Raw genomic sequence first — 21104 nt, forward strand, 5'->3', positions numbered from 1 at the left:
AAGACAAAAACAAAACATTCCCTCCTTCAAGGAGCTGACAGTCTAACTAGGAAAACAACACATTAATGGAGAAGTAAATATTTTAAACCTAAAAAAGGCATAAACATTTATTAAATGGGGCACTAAAAACTGGGGTGTGTGTGTGTCAGGAAATACCTCTTGATGGAGTTGGTACTTGAACTAAACCTTGAAGTGAACTAGAGGTTCCAAGTAGTACAGATAATGACACTCAACCACCATTTATTAAATGCCTTCTATGTGCCAAGGACTATGCTAAACCCAAGTCATACAAAAACAACAACAAAAACCAGGCCCTGATCTCAAAGAATTCAGAGTCTAATGAAAGCAAATTTTACAAAGGCATGGAGATAGGAGATGGAATGTTAGATAAAGAAACAATCAAAGAAGACGATTTGGCAAGAGTGTTTTGGCTGGAGAGTAGGGTACATGAGGGAAAACTTAGAAAGGTTACTGGAGTCTGACTGTGAAGGGCTTTATATATCAAAGGAATTTATTATCTTAGATGTAAAACAGTGATTTACAGGTCACATGACCAACAAAATGAAGGACTAGACTTTTCTTTTCAATTCCTCACAAGCCCTCAAAACTCTCCAAAAGAATTATATTCAAGAACTAATGTAATTGCAGCTATTTCCACAAGCTAAAACAGTAAGAACCTTGACAAGGTAAAAAACCTGAGAAATAAACAACAGGAAAACCAATCCCTAATCCTTAACTTGCTTGTATAGCACCTCTTCCCTCACCGGCCCCCCATTCTCTAACAGGACTATATAAAGGAATATTTGGGCTTATGTTCTGGTTTCTGCTTAGGAAATCCCTTACTGTTAATGGAGTGTCTGAAAGCACATCCACTTCCACCTTCTGCACTCTCCAAGCAATTTTATGCAAATAAGCAACAGAACTTAACTCTTCCCCTACATTCCCACCCAGTGTGGAGGAAGTGGAGGTTTAGAAAATCCAAAGATTTGGTCATGCTTTAATGGTGGCACTGTGAGAGCTTTGCCACCCAACTCTGTAGCCAGAGAACCATACTGTCTGCAGAGACATTACTTGGGGAAGGGACTTAGGCTGGTAGAAAGTCAATTACCCAGTATGAGAGGAGCCTGAGATAGTTTTGAGGTCCAGCCCTTGGAGGATCCAATATCAAAGGGACATATAGTAGAAAATGAGAAAAAGGAAACTAAAGGTTAAAAGACATAAATTACCAAAGATCTCAGAAGAAAGAAGACTCAGTTAAAAATCTTGAGCACAGATAAATCATTAGAAATTAACAGAAGGAAAGATGTATATCACTACACCTATTTTTTTTAATATTCATTTTTTAAAATTTTGAGTTCAAAATCCTCTCCATTTCACCTACCTTCCCCCACCATTTTATATATATGAAATCATGCAAAACATTTCCATATTAGCCATGTTACCCGAAAAAGGCAAAAAACCCATAAAGAATGAAAAAACAGTATACTTCAATCTGCACTCAGAGTTCATCAGTTCTCCCTCTGGAAGCAGATAGCATTTTTCACCATAGATCCTTTGGAATTATTTTGGATCATTGTCTTGATCAGACTAGCTAAGTCTTTCACAGTTGATCATAGTTGTGTTGCTATGTACAATGTTCTACTTATTCACTTCACTTTGCATCAGTTCATATAAGTCTTCCCATCCTATTCATCATTTCTTCAGGCCATCTAAAGAAATCCAAACATCTCTGAATAAATACTATATTGTAAGACAGGAAAATGGAGCAATACCTGAAAAGGCAGGTAATCCTGAAAATCACTGAGAGATCATGAAACCACAACAGGAGGTACCTGAAGGATTCTACATAGAAATAGGAATCCTAAAAGTCCAATAGGAGAAATAATTGGTAGGATAGAAATACTTGAATTTATGGTGAGAAAGAAGCAAAAAAGAAAAGAACTGATTGGGAATTCAAATAGAACTAAAGGGCAACCTGGAGAAGAGACATGAAAGCAATAATGTCAAAAAGGACATGGTCTCTATACAGGCAAAACATTTATCTCAAAGATAGGATGTAGAGAGACAATCATTCTAGGTCTCCCAAAAGAACATAAGTAAAAAAAAAAAAAAACTTGAACAACTTGAATATTGTAAGGAATAATTCAATAAAACTGTCCAAGATTTCTGAACACAGAAAACAAAGGGCCAATCAGTCACCTCCAGGGGACAAAAACCAACAAAAATCAAAGGCTATGCTGCAAATACAAAAACACATAGTGGTTAAAAGTAATAATAGAAATGATAAATAACAAATTCTGCAAATGACTGGGAATACAAAGACCTTCAATTTTAAAAGAAAGGAAATTAAAATAGCACAAGATTGTTTTGTGTCCACCAAAAATCACAGAAGAGAATGGAATAACATGTTCTGAAGTGCAAAAGAACCCAACATGCAACTCAAAAGGAACTATCATACATTAAAAATCTGAGCCTAGTCATCATTGAAAAAAAAAAATGGACATTTAAGAGAACCATTTGAAGAATTGCTATCCAAAAAAGTGAGCAGATTGTTTGTTTTGTAAACACCCCAAACAACAGAATGGGAGAAGGGAGGACAAACTGAGGAAAACAAATATAGCAACCAAGAAAGGTACAAATAACAAAGTAAACTATCCAAGAAAAAATAACTAAAAAGAGAAATTCACACATGGGAATAACAACAACAAAATAACAGAGGAACCATTAAAAGATTACTCTCTAAAAGTACACATGAAGACAAAAATGAAAGTGAAACTTAAATAGAAAAAGTGATGGTGGAAGAATCAATGTTGTTGTGGTTCTTGCTATTGTTGGAGCATTGTCATTGTTTCATAGAACTAAACTGCAGAATGAGAGGGTACATAAATGGGAAAGGGGAAGAAGATGGAGGGAGAATTGTGATGTACCTTAATCACATCAATGGCTAACAGTGAAGGGAAGTAATACCTTCAGTCTCTTGGGAAAAGAGGAGTTATCAGACAATAGGTAAATGGTAAAGGGAATGTTTAAAACAGAGAAAGGAAGGAGGAAATCTCTCTTCAATAGTGAGAGGAGGTTTTACTGAAGAACATTCTCATGCAGGAGGGAAACATATTCTAAAACAAAAGATGAGAATCTTAAATTTCTAGAAAGGTCTCTGAAGACTAGGGAGGCTTGAGGCTTGTCCTTTGAAAAGCTCCCCTTAATGTCTTGTATCAAAAAGTCTTAACAAGGGGCAGCTAGATGGTGCAGTGGATAGAGCACCGGCTCTGGAATCAGGAGTACCTGAGTTCAAATGGGGCCTCAGACACTTAACATTCACTAGCTGTGTGACCCTGGGCACGTCACTTAACCCCAATTGCCTCACTAAAAAAAAAAAGTCTTAACAAGGTTTATAAGGTACAATTCTTAATGGCCTCCTGAATGCCATAAAAGGTGTCTCAGTGGTACGCTCAGCACATTTCTCAAATAATCCCCAATTCATAGTCTTTTGCAAGGGCCCAGATCTTCCACAGCTAATAGGCCTGGGGATTATACTCACTCCCAAATAAAAGTTATATAAATTCAACAAACAACATTTTACAAAGTCCTTATAGATTACTGCCTACCTGCTTCTTATAAGTAACAGTCCCAACTCAAACCAGTAAGAAAGAGACAAAATTAAAATTCATCAAACAGCTAAAAAAAGGGGTGAGACTGGAATCAGGAGTATCTGAGTTCAAATCTCACCTCAGACACCTAACACTATCTGTGTGACCTTGGGCAAGTCACTTAACCCCAATTGCCTCACTAAAAAAAAAAATTAAAAAGGGGGGAAGCGGGGAGAGGAAAGGAAAGGAAATGGGGGAAATAGCTTTTCCACAACGGTAAGGTCTGGTCTTGAATGTGTTTACAGAGCATATGGGATGTTCCCAGCAGAGATTAGAGACACAAAATTGCCTGAAACTCATCTCCCTACCCCTCAGGTGAGAAACAAAATTGTCCCGTGTGAAAGTTCCTTTGTGCATTCCTCTAGAGAAAGAGGCAGCTTGTAAATTTCTCCATTGGAGCCTTGCCAATGTATGGTCAGAGGACCTGGGTTTGAATCTCAGCTCTGCCTCTGTGAGCTTAGGAAAATCACAATGGTCTAGGCTACAGTTTCTTCATCTATAAGATGGGAGGAGGCTTGATAATTTCTAAATTATCTATTTTCATTATTCTATATTAGACTTGATAATTTCTAAAGTCCTTTCTAGTTCTAAATCTATGAATTTATGAACCTAGGAGATGTAAACTTAGAGAAAAGTTCTCCAGGTCCTACAATACATAAGGAACCCCATATTTATAAGATCATAGATAGTGGATCATAGCTTTTCAATGATTTCCTGTAAAAACATAGGGCATTCTAACTGGGGGTTGAATCTACTAATGATATAATAATCAGGTTAGCTCAAAAAGAAATAGAATAAACTAAAATCAACTCCAAATATACATGAGACTCATAAAAAGGGATGAAACACTTGGGATTTGATGGGAATCAACCCTTCAAATTCTCACTTATACCTCACATGTAGTGACTTAAGAGAAGCTGTGGTCTCACCAAAACACAAGCATGCACAAATCAATCAATGTGAATGACTTAACTATTCTCAGCAATACAATGATCCAAGACAATCCCATAGGACTAATGAAGCATACTATCCACCTCCAAAGAAAAAACTGACATTGATTGAACTTAGACTGAAGCATGCTATTTTTCACTTTGTTTCATTTTTTCTTTTATTCAAGTTTTCTTATATAAAATGACTAATATAGTAATGTTTTACATAATTGGGCATGTATGACCCACATCTGATTGCTTATTACCTCAGGGGGAAAGGGAAAGAGGGATAAAATTTGGAAATCAAAACTACAAATGAAAAAAATTTTTTTTTTAAATAGGCACATGATTTAGACTTAAAGGGTGATTCCAAAGGCAAATTCAGAGAAGAAAGAATAGTTTACTTCTCAAAGATATGGAGAGGAGAAGTTATGACCAAATAAGAGATAGAGAATATTACTAAATGCAAAATGGATAATTTTGATTACATTAAATTTAAACGTTTTGTACAAATGAAAGCACTGCAGCCAAGATTAGAAGGAAAGCAGAAAGCTGGGAAACAATTTTTACAGGCAGTGTTTCTGATAAAAACCTCATTTCTAAAATATATAGAGAACTGAATCAAATATATAGGAATACAAGTCATTCCCCAATTGACAAATGGTCAAAGGATATGAACAGGCAGTTTTCAGATGAAGAAATTAAAGCTATATATAGCCATATGAAAAAATATTCTCAATCACTACTGATTAGAGAAATGCAAATTAAAACTATTCTGAGGTACCACCTCACATCTATCTAGTTGGCTGATCTGACAAAAATGTTAGAGGAGATGTGGGAAAACTGGAACACTAATGCACTTGGTAGAATTGTGAACTGATCCAATCATTCTGGAGAGCAATTTTATAAAATTGTACATACCCTTTGACTCAGCAATACCACTACAATGTCTATATCCCAAAGGGATCATAAAAAAGGGAAAAGGACCTATATGTACAAAAAATATTTATAGCAACCCTTTTTGTGGTGGCAAAGAATTGGAAACTAAGAGGATGCCCATCAATTGGTGATTTGCTGAACAAGTTATGGTATATGAATGTAATGGAATGCTATAAGAAGGAATAAGCAAATGGATTTCCGAAAAACCTGGAAAGATTTACATTAATTGGTGCTGAGTGAAAGGAGCAGAACCAAGAGAACACTGTACACACTATCAACAACATTGTGTGATGATGAACTGTGACAGACTTAGCTCTTTTCAGCAATACAATGATCCAAGACAATACAAAAGACTCATGATGGAAAATGCTCTCCACATAGAGAAAAAGAACTATGGAGTCTGAATGCAGATTGAAACATACTATTTTCACTTTTGTTGCTGTTTTTGCTGCTATTGTTGCTTCTTCTTTCTTGTTTTTCCCCCTTTTTTCTGATTCTTCTCTTACAACATAACAAATGTGGAAATATGTTTAATATAATTGTAATGTATAACCTATATCAGGTGCTTCCTGGCTTCAAAAGGGGTAGGGAAGGGACAGTGGGAGAAAAATTTGGAACTCAAAATCTTAAGAAAGTGAATGTTGAAAAATATCTCTACATGGAATTGGAAAAATAAAGGTCTGGAAAAAATTTTAAATAATATTTTAATTTTCCCCAATTACACGTAAAGAGAGACCCAAAGAGAAAAAAAAATGAAAAAATAAAGTGAAAAATAGTATGCTTTGATTTGCAGTCAGATTCTATCAGTTCTTTCTCTGAAGGTACATAGCATTTTTCATCATGAATCCTTTGGAATTTTCTTGGATCATTGTATTGCTGAGATTAGCTAAGTAATTCTCAGTTTATCATTTTTCAATATTGCTATTACTGTGCACAATGTTCTCCAGGTTCTGCTTAAGTCTTTCCAGATTTTTCTCAAATGAACCTGCTCATCATTTCTTATAACACAACCATGGCCCAATTTATGGGCATCCCCTCAATTTTCATTCCTTAGGCACGCCAAAAAGAGCTTCTATAAATATTTTTGTACAAATAAGTCCCCCCCAAAAAATCTCTTTGAGATACAGATGTAGCAGTGATATTGCTAGATGAAAGGGTAAGCACAGTTTTAAGGCCTTTTGATCATGGTTCCAAATTGCTCTCTAGAATGGTTAGATAAGTTCAAAATTCCACCAACTGTGCATTAGTTTCCAAATTTTCCCACATCCCCTCCATCATCCAACATTTTCCTTTTCTATCATTTTAGCCAATATGTTAGGCGTGAGGTTGTATATAACAGTTGTTTTAATTTGCATTTCTGTAATCAATAATGATTTAGAGAACTTTTTTCATATGACTATAGATAGCTTTGATTTCTTCATCTGAAAACTATTCATATCCTTTGACCATTTATTAATTGTTCAATGACTTTTATTCCTATAAATTTGACTCAGTTCTTTATATATTTGAGAAATAAGACCTTTATCAGAGTAAAAATATTGCTGTAAAAATTGTTTCCCTGATTTTTGCTTTCCTTCTAATCTTGGTTGTATTGGTTTTGTTTGTGCAAAAGCTTTTTAAATTTAATGTAATCAGAGTTATCCATTTATATCTCATAATGCTCTCTATCTCTTGTTTGTCATAAATTCTTTCCTTCTCCATAGATCTGACAGGTAAACTATACCTTGATTTCCTGATTTACTTATGGAATCAACCCTTTATGTTTAAATCATGTAAAAAGATGTATGTTTTACTGCTTCTTCTATTATTCCCTGGCTCTATTTGTACCTGATGTCTCCTAATCTGTACCTAATTCTCTTCAGTTTTTACTTTGTACTTCAAGCTCAATAATCTCTTGTGTTTATCAGTCATGTGATGATAAAAGTCCTTTCAGGATGCCCCAGTTTCTCCAGTATGTCCACCAACACTTCTCAGAAGTCCATTAAAGTCAACAAAAGCCATTTAGGGAAAACTGGTTAATGTCTGCCTGGTGCACAGGCAAACAACTTGAGCTACTAAGGCTTTTTTTTTGGTAATGATTCTAGAGAATAAATAAGTTCAGGGTTATATACAAAATACATCCATGCTGGGATAAGACAATTTTGAAGATATTTAGTTACCAATTATCAATATGTCTCAAGGAGGGCCAGTGTTAAGAACCCACTTACAGGGGGCAGCTAGGTGGTGCAGTGGATAAAGCACTGGCCCTGGATTCAGGAGAACCTGAGTTCAAATCCAGATTCACTTACTATCTGTGTGACCCTGGGCAAGTCACTTAACCTTCACTGCACCCCCCCCCCAAAGAACCCACTTACATTCAGCGTGATTTCATTTATATGCTGGGTTTGGGGTCTACTTGTTCTTTCCCTTCCTATTCTATTTCACCTCTTCCTCCAGCCCTGGGGACCCTCTTTTCCTGTGAAAAATCTTGGGCACTCAGAACTGTGACATTCAGTTATGCTATGACTGAGAGAACTCTTTCATAACTATCCCCTCAAACCCAGAGCCACTCCATGGTATGGATACTAGGAGCCAGCATGCATATATTTTTTCCAGTTAATTGAAAATCAGAAAGTAGATAGATAAAATGATAGATAGATAGGTAGGGAGAGAGAGAGAGAGAGAGAGAGAGAGAGAGAGAGAGAGAGAGAGAGAGAGAGAGAGAGAGAGAGAGAGAGAGAGCATTTATTAAGTGCTATAATATTCTTGGAAGTTTTCATTTTGGGATCTCTTTCAGGAGATGATCAGTGGATTCTTTCAATTTCTATTTTACATTCTATTTCTAGAATATCAGGAGAAATTTCCCTGACAATCTCTTGGAAACTGATGTCTAAGCTGTTGTTTTGATCATGGTTTTCAGGTAGTCCAATGATTTTCAAATTATCTCTCCTGGATCTATTTTCCAGGTCAGCTGTTTTTCCAAGAAGATATTTCACATTACCCTGTATTTTTTTATTCATTTGGATATGCTTTATTGTGTCTTGGTTTCTCATAAAGTCACTAGCTTCCATTTGTTCAATCCTAATTCTTAGGCAATTATTTTCTTCAGAGAGCTTTTCCATTTGGCTTTTCAAGCTGTTAACTTTTTTTTTCTCATGACTTTACTGCATCACTCTCATTTTTCCCCCTAGCTCTCTTACTTTATCTTCAAAGTCCATTTTGAGGGCCTCTATGGCCTGAGACCAACTCATATTTTTCTTGGGAACTTTGGATGTAGGAGCCCTGACATTGCTATCCTCTTCTGATGTTGCACCTAGATCTTCCTTGTCACTAAAGAAGCTTTCTATGGTCCACATCTTTCTCTGTCTGCTTATCTTGCCTGCCTATTTCTTGACTTTAACTCCTTCTTAAAGTGGGGCACTGTTTCCAGGCTACACTGTCCCAAGCTTCAGTGGGTCCAAGGTGGTACAATTTAAGGAGGGGCAAGGTCTTCACTTGCCTGGCCTGTGCTCTGGTCTGTAAATAACCCCAATACTACTTGCTATCCAACCAGGAAACAAAATTTTGTTTCACTGGGTTAATAGCTCTGGCAAGCCTGCATCCCTCCCCAACCTGGGCCATCACCACTCAAGATTACTTCCTGGTTCCCAGCTGGGGTAGAACAACCTAATTCTACCTCAGCTCCAGTAGAAGCCCCTGTATTCTCCTCCCCCCCCCCGCCCCCAGCCAACCACTCAGCCCTCTCACCAGACTATGAGCTTACTTCCAGAAGATGCTGATGCTACAACTGATTCAGAGGCTCTGGGGGTAAATTTCCCTGGTACAGCCTGCCTGGGACTGGATCTGTGTTGTTGAGACAACAGGATTGGGCTCCACTCCAACCCCAGTACAGCAGACCCCTCATGCTGAACTTCTACGCCATCTTTGAATGGAAAATTACCTCAGCCCATCTTTTTTTGGGTTCTGCTCATATTAAGTGTTTAACTGCTTCCTATATTCCAGGAATCATGCTAAACAATGGGGACAAAAATCCAAGAGAACAAGATGGTCCTTACTGTTAAGGAACTTAAGGAGGAAGCCAGTAGAGGAAAATAAAATATAAAGGGGAAAAGAAAATAGGGGAAAATGCCCACAAGGCTGGTGAGAAGGCAAAATATCTGGTGAGTGACTTGGGCTGTGAATGAAGCAAGTGTAATGTGACTCCTCAACATATGGAAGTCCAGATTAGGGATATAGCAATCAAGAGAGCAGGTCTTGGGTTGGAGTTGATCCCAGGAAGGAGCTAATCACAACTCTCTTAAATAATATTCACTTATAAAGCTGCTAGAGCTCTGATGTATGGAACATCAAGAGTTTTTGCCAAGAAAAGCTCACAGGCTACTGGGAATCTTTACAGGGGGCACACCCTTATTCACTCTTACTTATTAATTTATTGTAATTACTCTCTTTCTCCCTCTGACTCATACCACTAATCTCTGTATCAACTTAATCCTTAGTACCACAACACAAATTTTACATCTATTACTTGGAATCTCCCTCATTCTGTTTTCCAAACTCAAGGACCATGTTTTCTAGTACCACACAAAATAAACACAAATATCAAAGTAATATATTAATATTGTCTGAAAACACAGAAATTATTTAGCCATAATTAATGTAAAGAGTGGTGTACTATATTTCACCCATAGTCTGTCTTTTTTTTTCTTTTTTTTTTTATTGAGGCAATTGGGGTTAAGTGACTTGCCCAGGGTCACACAGCTAGTAAGTGTTAAGTGTCTGAGGCTGGATTTGAACTCAGGTACTCCTGACTCCAGGGCTGGTGCTCTGTCCACTGAACCACCTAGCTGCCCCCATAGTCTATCTTAATGTGGTTCACATGGAAGCATGAATAGATATATCTAGAGTTTCTTTTGCTCATCCTTCTGTAAAGGATACTAAGTGGGCTCACCTCTGAGAAAGGGAGTTCTAGGCAAGAATATTTTCCTATCCCCCAAAGCACTATTGGTATTAGGGAAATCATTTTTATGTTCATACTACATTCTGTTTGCTACACTTTAATGTGGAAGGAGTGCCCCAGGCTATATACTCAAAGCTTGACTCCCTCCTCAAAATGCCATTTCCACAATAAACACTCAGAGAAAAAAAGCAAATAAACCTATTTATCAGAGTCAATAGCAAACAGAAATCAGATAAAGTATTCAGATGAGAAAATGACAGACAATCCACAGAATGAATGAGTTTTTTCCATTGGGAGTGAGAAATCTGAGCTCAACAAGAGAAAATCCCAAATCTCACCTAAGGGGAATCTCACCCAAAGTGTCTAGTATAGGGTTACAATGGTGGTGCTGGCTTCTCTTCATGTTGGCTTCTTTCAGGGACTTCACCCTAAATGGAATCTATGACCCCATGTATTTTCTCTCAGAAGTGAAAACAAAAAGACCAGAATATCTAGTCAGCTAGGCTCTTGCCAACACCATCCCACATAGAGATTTTAAGCAATGAGTGGAGTGTTGTAAATGGGCTTTGAGACACTTGTTACACTAATAACCATGTATATGTAGAGGTATACATAGCTGCTGTCTTGAAGAGGTATGCTTTTCTTTTCAATTCAGATGTCCCAAGAGTCTAACAAAATAATCGGGGGTGGGGGAATCATAACATAATTGAAATTATTACTTCTCAACCAAGAGGAAATAATCAGTTATTTACCCATATTCCTGTATTTCCTTTTAATGAAATCTTTATTGGAATTGTATATGCACATATCAAGGTTATTCTTGATAGAAATATAAAAAAGAAACAGGCAGGTTATTGGAGACAATTTTCTATACTAGGTCAATCTTTTAGGCTCTCCAATGACCTAAAGGTGTATAGAATATGACATACTATTGTATTTATTGTTTGTTGATTATGAAAAGATAGTTTAAATTCTCCTCCAAAAAAATCTTCCACAAATATGCTGTGCATATGATTCTAAGATGCAGCTACAAAGATCATTTTGTTCAATGATAATTTGAGTACCAACATGAATTGAGAAGTAAAATTGGGTACACTTGCCAAAGGCATTTATCAAAGTCATGGATGATATACTGTGAAGAGAAGAGAGATTTTCTGTGGCTACTGAAGTTCTCCAGGTTCTATTTGCTTGTGACATTGTGCTGATTACATCAATCCTTGGAATACTTCAAGCATTCTCTGAGATGTAGGACCATTCAGAAGAGCTTACCTGAGTAATCCATGCAGGAAAAAAAATACAAGAGGAATCCATATTATTCCGATAATGACAAGAATTTAGATGGGCAGACCATTAAATTAGTCTCTTAGTAAATATATCTTTGATAGGAATTGCAAATGGACAATCATCTGGGCCAAAAACTGAATAATAATAGTTATTGATTATGCATATTTGTTGCAAAGGATTTGTTTTTCTTTCTTCATTGGGGAGGCAGGATGTTGGAGGAAGATAGAGTGGTTTGTTAATTTAAAAAATGAAATAAAGTTTTTTTTTAAAAAGTATGGAAGTTGAATGCAGCTAAAATTAAAAGGGAAACAGTGAACTGGGAAAAAAATCTTTGCGGCAAGTCTCTCTGATAAAGGTCTCATTTCTAAGACATATAAATAACTGACTCAAATTTAAAAGACTAAGAGCCATTTTCTGATTGATGATTGGTCATGGGGTCATTCACTTTTTACATATACACACATATATTTCATTACTTTTCAATTACATAAAAATAACATTCATTTTAAAAATTTTGAGTTTAAAAATTTTCTCCCTTCCACCCCTTTCCCCTCCTTGAAAAGGCAAGCAATATGATATTGATTATATATGTGAAGTAATGCAAAAAATATTTCCACATTAGCTATGTTGCAAAAGAAAATACACCAAAAAGAAAAATGAAAGTGAAAGTAGAAAAAGTCTGCTTCAATTTGAACCAAGAGTTCATAAGTTATGTCTCTGGAGGTGGATAGCATTTTTCACCATGAGTCCTTTGGAATTGTCTTGGATCATTGTCTTGATTAGAGATGCTAAGTTTTTCATGGTTGATTGTATTTATACTGCTGTTACTGTGTACAAGGTTCTCCTGGTTCTGCTCACTTTATGTTGTGTCAGTTCATTTAAGACTGCCCAGGTTTTTCTGAAATCTCCCTGCTCATCATTTCTTATTCCACAAAAGTATTCCATTACAATCATATATCACAACTTGTTTAGCCATTGCCCAATTAATGGGCATTCCGTCAATTTCCAATTATTTGTCACCACCGAAAAAAGAACTGTTATAAACAATTTTGTACAAATTGTGCAAGGAGTATGCACAGTTTTATAGAAGGGCCATTTTCTTTTTTTTTCTTTTTTTCTTTTTTAAAGTAAAAAAATTATATTTCAATTTCTATTCAGAGTTCACAAATTCTCTTTCTGAAGGTTAATAGCCTTTTTCATCATGTCTTGGACTGTTGTATTGGAATTCTCTTGGATCATTGTATTGATTTGAATAGTAAAGTTTTTCACAGCTCATCATTGTTACAATATACCTGTTACTGTGTACAGTGGTATACTGGTTCTGTTCACTTCACTTTGCATCAATCCATAAAGGTCTCCCCAGGTTTTTCTGAGACCATCCTCTCATAATTTCTTATAGCACAATAGTATTTCATCAAAATCATATACTACAATTTGTTCAGATATTCCCCAATTGATGGACATCCCCTCGATTTCTAATTCTTTGCCACCATAAAAAGAACTGCTATAAATATGTTTGTACAAATAGGTCCTTTTCCCTTTTCCTTTGATCTTTTTGTGACACAGAGCTAAGAGTGATATTGCTGGGTCAAAGGATATGCACACTTTTACAGCTTTTAGGCATAGTTCCAAATTGTTCTCCAGAATGGTTGGACCAATTCACAACTCCATCAACAATGGATTAGTGTCCTTTCCCCCCCACATCTTCAGGGATGTTTTTAGCACAGTATGTACCAATCTCACTTAATGCAATACCATGTGACCCTCTTATTTTTTGAATATGTTATTTCCCCTGTGATTTTGATCCCATTTCCCCCATGGAACTATGAACATTTTGACTGTAGAGAATTAGGGAAGGACCCCATCTCCTGGAGCTGTAGAAACCAAAAGTAGATGTTCCATAGAAAAGAAACAGATACTCTGCCCAGGTATTCAATTTTATATGCTATATTTTTTGGTATTCAGTTCTATATGCTATATTTTAGGAAATACATACATAGGAGGAAAGAAGGAAGGAAACAAGTATTTATTTAGTACCTACCGTGTGCATTGGGCCAAATACTTTACAAATATCTTATTTGATCTGTTAAAGGGGCTAAAATTCTAGCTACTCTTTCTAAAATATCTAATGAGTAGTTGCCAATAAATTATAAGCTTTAGCAAGAGTTAGGCTTTTAAGCATTCATTAAGGAGAATAAGAATTTGGTAAAGAGAGAAAGGCCTAGATTCATCTATCTATTAAAGGGAGAGCACATTTCTAGCTCCGCTCTCTACCAGAGTCCAAAGGAAAGAGAGAGAGACAGAACGCCCGACTCTCCCTTCCTCCTCCCACCAGCAAACGTCACTTCCTGATGCCTAAGAAAAGACGCATGGTCTTACCCTCAAAGACCTTCCTTTCATGGCAGAGCTTTTCTACAGTAAGTCTCCAGCAGGTGGTGTCATTCCAATCATTACAGATCCTCACAATAACCCTGCAAGGTAGATGCCATTATTATCTTCATTTTACAGTTGAAGAACCCAAAGCAAGGTTAAATGGCTTGCCCAGGGTCACACAGTAAGATCTGAAGTAGAATTTGAACTTAGTTCTCCCTGATTCCAGGCCTGTGCTCTATCCATTATTACCTATCTGCTTCTGAGAAGAACATCCAGAGGAAGACAACTAGGATGATGGATGGCCTCAAGATCAAGCTTTATGAGAAACAGGTGAGGAATTGGAAATGTTTTAGCCCAGAGAAAAGACCTGGGTGTTTAAGATGGCTGTCTTCAAGTATTTGAAGGCTGAGGGGTAGATGAAGGATTTTAATTTTTCTGCTTAGACCCTTACAGCAGAATTAGAAGCAATGGGTGGGAGTTACACAGAGGTAACTTTAGGATTGAGGTAAGAAAAAAAATTGCCTACCAATTAGAATCATCCAAAAGCAAGATATGTTGCCTTCAGAAGTAGGGGGTTCCCCTCAGTGGAAGTCTTCAACCCCATATTAGTGACCACATAGAGAGTACAAAGTAGGATGGATTCTTGTTGACCTCCAGGTTGGACAAGAGGGGTTTTAGAGTCCCTTCTCATTTGAAGATTTTATGATTTTGCAATTCCCTGACTTAGATCTGCTCTGTGGTTCTGATAATGATGCCTTTTCCTTGAAAAGGAAATTAAGTTCTTTCAGTCACCATTGCAATATTCTTCCTCCAACCCACCCCCTATATTAACAACCCCCTCCTTTTTTCTTATTTAGTATTTTATTATTTACAGTTACATAGAAGGATAGTTTTCAACATTTGTTTTCATACGATTTTTAGTTCCAAATTTTCTCCCACCCTCCTTTCTCTCCCCCCGTCCCCAAGACTGAAAGCAATCTAATATAGGTTATATATGTGCAATCACATTAAACATATTTCTGCATTAGTCATATTGTGAAAGAAGAATCAGAGCACAAGGGAAAAACCTCAAAAAAGAAGGGGGAAAAACAGCTGCAAAGTAGAAACAATATGGTTCAATCTGTATTCATAAACCACAGTTTTTTTTTTTTTTCTGGATATTGAAAACATTTTCTATCATGAAGTACTTTGAAATTGTTTTGGACCATTGCATTGCTAAAAAGAGCCCAGTCTATCACATAATGTTGATGTAACTGTGTACAATGTTCTTCTGGTTCTGCTCCTCTCAGTCAGCATCAGTTCATGTAAGTCCTTCCAGGTTTCTCTCAACTCCTCCTGCTCATAATTACTTTTCACATTGATTTTGTTTTGTTTTGTTTTGCTTTGCTTTTTTTGGTGAGGCAATTGGGGTTATGTGACTTACCCAGGGTCACACAGCCAGTAAGTGTTAAGTGTCTGAGATCGGATTTGAACTCAGGTCCTCCTGACTCCAGGGCTGGTGCTCTATCCACTGAGCCACCTAGCTGCCCCTCACATTGATTTTTTAAAACTTTGCGTTCTAAATTTTCTTCCTCCTTCCCTCTTCTACCCTTCCTATGAAATCTAGCAATTCAATATGTCATACATGTGCAGTTATACAAAACATCTTCTCATTAGTTAGGTTGTGAAAGAAAATAAACAAAATACCTTTAGAAAGAGAAGCTAACAAATAAAATTATACTTCAGTCTGTATTCAGATACCATCAGTTCTTCCTCTGTTGATGGTTTGTATTTTTCATACATCCTTCTGATAGCATCCTTCTCATCATTTCTTTCACAGTTACTATTGCTAACTGTGTTACCCTCCATCTTTTTCCCTTCCTTAATATTTACTCTATTTTCTATCTTCCTTCACCCTATCCCTCTTTGAAAGTGTTTTGCTTTTTATTGCCTCTTCCCTTAATCTGCTCTTCCTTCCTTCACCTCTCCCCCACCCATCTCTTTCCCCTCCCACTTTCCCTCAGGGCACAATATATTACTATACCCACTTGAGTGTGTATGTTATTCCTTCTTTGAGCCAATTCTGATGAGAGTAAGGCTCACTCACTCCCCCATTCCTTCCCCATCTTCCCCTCCACTCCATAAGCTCTTTCTTGTTTCTTTTATGTAAGCTACTTTTCTCCAGTCCACCTCTCCCTTTCCCTTTCTTCTAGTGCATTCTTCTTACCCCTTAACTTTATTTTGAAGATGTCATCATGGGTCAGCTAGGTGACACAGTGGACAAAGCACCAGCCCTGGATCCAGGAGACCCCAAGCCCATATCCAGCCTTCCCACCCTGCCTACCCCCACAGAAAGCAAGGATAAACAAAAAATAAATGCTTTATAGATATCATCCCTTCATATTCAATTCACACCTGTGCCCTCTGTCTAAGTATATTCCTTTGAGCTGCCCTAATACTAAGAATGATCTTATGAGTTAGAAGTATTATCTTCCCATGCAGGAATGTAAACAGTTTAATCTTTTAATATCCCTCATGATTTCTTTTTTCTTGTTTACCTTTTTATGCTTCTCTAGGATCTTGTATTTGAAAGTCAAATTTTCTATTCAGTTTAGGTCTTTCATCACAAATGCCTGAAAGTCCTCTTTTTTATTGACATCCCATTTTTCCCCTGAAAGATTATACTCAGTTTTGCTGGGTAGGTGATTTTTGGCTGTAGTCCCAGTTCCTTTGCCCTCTGGAATATCATATTCCATGCCCTCTGTTCTTTTAATGTAGATGCTGCTAGATCTTGTTTTATCCTTATTGTAGCTCCACAGTATTTGAATTTCTTTTTTCTAGATGTTTGCAATATTTTCTCCTTGACCTGGGATCTCTGGAATTTGGCTGTAATATTCTTGGAAGTTTTCCTTTTGGGATCTCTTTCAGGAAGTGATTGGTGGATTCTTTTGAAGGGCCATTTTCAAAAGAAGAAATCCAAGCTATCAATAGCCATATTGGGAGGTGAGCTCCAAATTGCTTATATAAAAATCAAGGTAACTCTGATGTTCTATCTCATACCACTCAGGTTGGCAAAATTAATAAAAAAGAAAAATGATAAATGTTACAAGAAAACAGGCATATTGATATACTTTTGGTAAAGTTATGAATTGGTCTGGTTTTCTGGAAAGAAATGTAGAGCTATGCCACCCAAATTACTAAACTATGCATATCCTTTTACATAGTGATTGCACTCCTAGGATTACATCCTAAAAAGATCACAAAAAGAGAAAAAGGACCCATATGTTCACAAATATTTCTGGAAACCCTTTTTATTGTGGCAAAGAACTGTAGACTAAGGCAAAAACCAGCAATTGAAGAATGGCTCCACGAATTATGTTCTATGAATATAGTAGAACATTATTGCACCCTAAGAAATGACAGAAAGGATGATTTCAGAGAAAACTGGGAACACTTGTATGAACAACGGACAATAAAGTGAAGAAAACCAGGAGAGCATCATATACAATAACACCATGGTAAAGACAAGGAACTTTTAGAGAAAAGAACTTTTTTCAGTGCAATGACCAACCATAGTTACAGAAAACCAACAGGGTGTCATCTTCCTTTCTCTCAAGAAACCTTTTTACACGTCTCCATTCCTTATAGCTCCACTTGGATTTCCTATAGCAAAGAGAACCCATCCATGTGTATGGAAATCAATCGTTTATAGTTACCTTCTGACAGAGATGAGATAGATTCAAGATGGAAAATGAGACATATTTTTACACAGCCAGTATGGAAATTTGGTTTGCTTTACTATGTGTATTTGTCACAAGGGTTGTGATTTTCTTTCTTTTTTTTTTATACAAAGTTAGGTAATGTGATAAAGTTCTGGACCTAGTGTAAGGAAGACCTAAGTTCAAATCCTACCTCAGACACTTACTATCCATATAATGCTAGACAAGTCATTTCACTTCTGTTTGCCTCAGTTTTCTAATCTGTAAACTGAGGATAATAATAGTACCTACCTCTCAGGTTTGTTGTGAAGATCAAATTAGACAATAATTATAAAGTGCTGAACACAGCACCTGACATATAGTCAGCATTATGTACGTGTTAGCTATTATTATTAATTTCAATGGAGATAATAAGTGGGGAGTAAAATAAATGCTCGTTACTTGAAAAATTAAAAAATATATATATTTAGGGAAACATGGTCAGAAAATGAGGTAGACTCGTTAAGAAGAAAGAATGACATAGCAAAAGGAAAAACAGTGAAGTTACCATAATATATTATATGGGAGATTTATTAGGCAGTATGAGTAATAATTATATAGCTCTGAAGTCATGAGAGGGCTTTGATATACACCATTAATAAGATGATGGACTTAACTAATAAGTTAAAAATGTATAAAACATTTTTCTCAAAATAAGCTGTTAAATTAGGGAAGAAGAAACCCATGCGTGTTAGAAAAAAAACTGATTACAACTCCATCACTAAATCTTGTGAATAAAATGCTTACCATTTGAGAGAATTGACAAGTGATTCAATATTAAGTTCACAATTGGAAGCCAACAGTTACCTTTCAGGTTAGCAGGAGTTACAGTTTGTAACATGCCAATCACAGCTGGACTGCCTATCTTTCAATGTTAGGAAGTTAAGAGGATTACTTAGGATCATTCAAAAACATTACAGAAAGAGAACTATTACTAGTGCAAGTGCCAAGTTAACTTTGAACTAGCAGATTCAAAAGGACAAAGAAACCACTGTAAAATATTCAGGTTTTAAGATCTTGCCTTTGGTGATTTTGAAATAGAGTAAAACCAGTTCCCCACTTAGACAAAGATCTGTCTAATTAGCAAGTAACAGTCAGAGCTAAAAGGCATAATTTTAATGTCTTAAAGCATTCTCAAAATGTAAGGTCCATCTAGCCATCTAATAGTCAGAATTCTACATATGAATAATGAAATAGATCAAACAGTGGCTAATTTATTGCAAAGACAAGGAATCCAAGGAGCAGATAAGGAGAGGGTATCAAGGAAAAGGAAATGCTCTTTCTTCCAAATAACAGAAGAGCCATGGGCTACCCAGGAAAAAGGCAAGATTGAATCTTTGATCCTTCTTCTGACCATATGGAAGGGGTCATGGCAAGTAAATATAAATGGAGAGAAAAATAGAACTGAAATTATGATGAGAAGACTACAATCCACCCAATAAGGAGAATGAAATACTTTAGACAGTTTGGAAAACACATCCTAACCCTGGCATGGAGACACAAGATAGTTTAGATAGGGACTTCTACAATACATCTTTTTCTACCAAAAACAGAACAGCTGATAAACTACTGATTTGACTTAGAGATAATTTCATTCTTCAAAAAGGTAGAGGAGGGCAACTAGGTGGTACAGTGGATAAAGCACTGGCCTTGGATTCAGGAAGACCTGAGTTCAAATCCAGCCTCAAACACTTGGCACTTACTAGCTGTGTGACCCTGGGTAAGTCACTTAACCCTCATTGCCCTGCCAAAAAAAAGTAGAGGAAGCAACAAGGGTAAAAGCTATTCTGGAGCTGCTTCTGACAGACAAGAAGGAAATGTTTGTTAAAGTAGAAATAATAGAAACTTTGGAAATTATCATTCCACCTTCTGTTCTATATTAAGGAAGGGAAAGAAAACTCAGCCTAGTCCCATATGTACCCTAAATTTTGAAAGAGCATATTTTAAAGGGCTCAGAGCAAAGGATAGGACAAATCTTAAAGCCTACAATTCAACAAGTTCTCAAGGGTGAAATTCTGAACTACAAACACAAATGGTTTTGATGAGGATAAAGGGAATCTGTCTAAAGAGATGAATGTGGATGTATGGTAACTCATAGATCAACATAGATTTTTAAAACCACATATAGAAAATGGAATTAAGAACAGGTGACTGAGGATGAACACAAATCAAATAATTAACAAATAATAATTAAGTGCCTACTATATGTCAAGCCCTGTGCCAAGTGGTGAAGGTACAACTGCAAAAAATGAAACAATCTCTACTCACAAAGATACTGCATTCTAATGAAAGAACTCAGCAAGTAGATAGGTAGATAGATAGATAGATAGATAGATAGATAGATAGATAGATAGATAGATAGACAGACAGACAGACAGACAGATGAGAGTGAGCTAGAGATATGTACTGAATAAATACAAAGTGCAAAGTATTAAATACAAGGTAGCTTGAGAAGGAAGGCACTAGTGATTGGGATTAGGAAAGGCTTCATGGGAAAGGCAGTAGTACTTGAACTGTATATTGAAGGATAAGAGGGATTCTATGAGGCAGCAGTGACAAAACAGTGTATTCAAGGCATTAGGGGACAGCCAGAACAAAGGTACAGAGATGGAAAATGAAGTGTTATGTGTGAGAAAGAGAAAAGATCAGTTTGTTTAAGTTGCAGAGTGTGGGAAGTGAATAATGTCCAATGAGGCTGTACTGATAGGTTTAGCAAGGTTATAAAAGACTTTAAAAGCTAAGCAGACAAGTTTATATTTTATACTGGAGTCAATAGAAAGTCACTAGAATTGATTGAGTAGGGAAATTATATGGTCAAATATGTGCTTAAGGAAAATAAGCTTGGCAATACTGGATACCATGGACTTGAAGGTGGAGAGACTTGAGGCATGAAGGCCAATTAGGAGGCTATTGCAATCATCTAGGTATGAGATGATGAGGCCTTGAACTAATGTGGTACTCTACTGTGAGTAGAAAGAAACGACCAAATGTGAGAGCCGTGGAGGTAGAAACAATAAGATTTGTCGAGTTGATTGGATATATGGGGTAAGGGAAAGTGAGAAATTAAGGTTGGTGACATGGTTACAAACTTGGGAAACTGAAATTTGGAAGAAAGTTCATTTGTAGAAGGAGGGAAAAGAATAATGAATTTTCTGTGGAGTATACTGAGTTTGAAATGTATCTAGGACATACTTTTGAAATTTCCAATAGGAAATTGGTGGTACCCAACTGAAGCTCAGGGAAGAGAGTCAGGCTG

Source organism: Dromiciops gliroides, chromosome 1 (assembly GCF_019393635.1).
Source record: "Dromiciops gliroides isolate mDroGli1 chromosome 1, mDroGli1.pri, whole genome shotgun sequence".
In the NCBI taxonomy this organism is placed as follows: domain Eukaryota; kingdom Metazoa; phylum Chordata; class Mammalia; order Microbiotheria; family Microbiotheriidae; genus Dromiciops; species Dromiciops gliroides.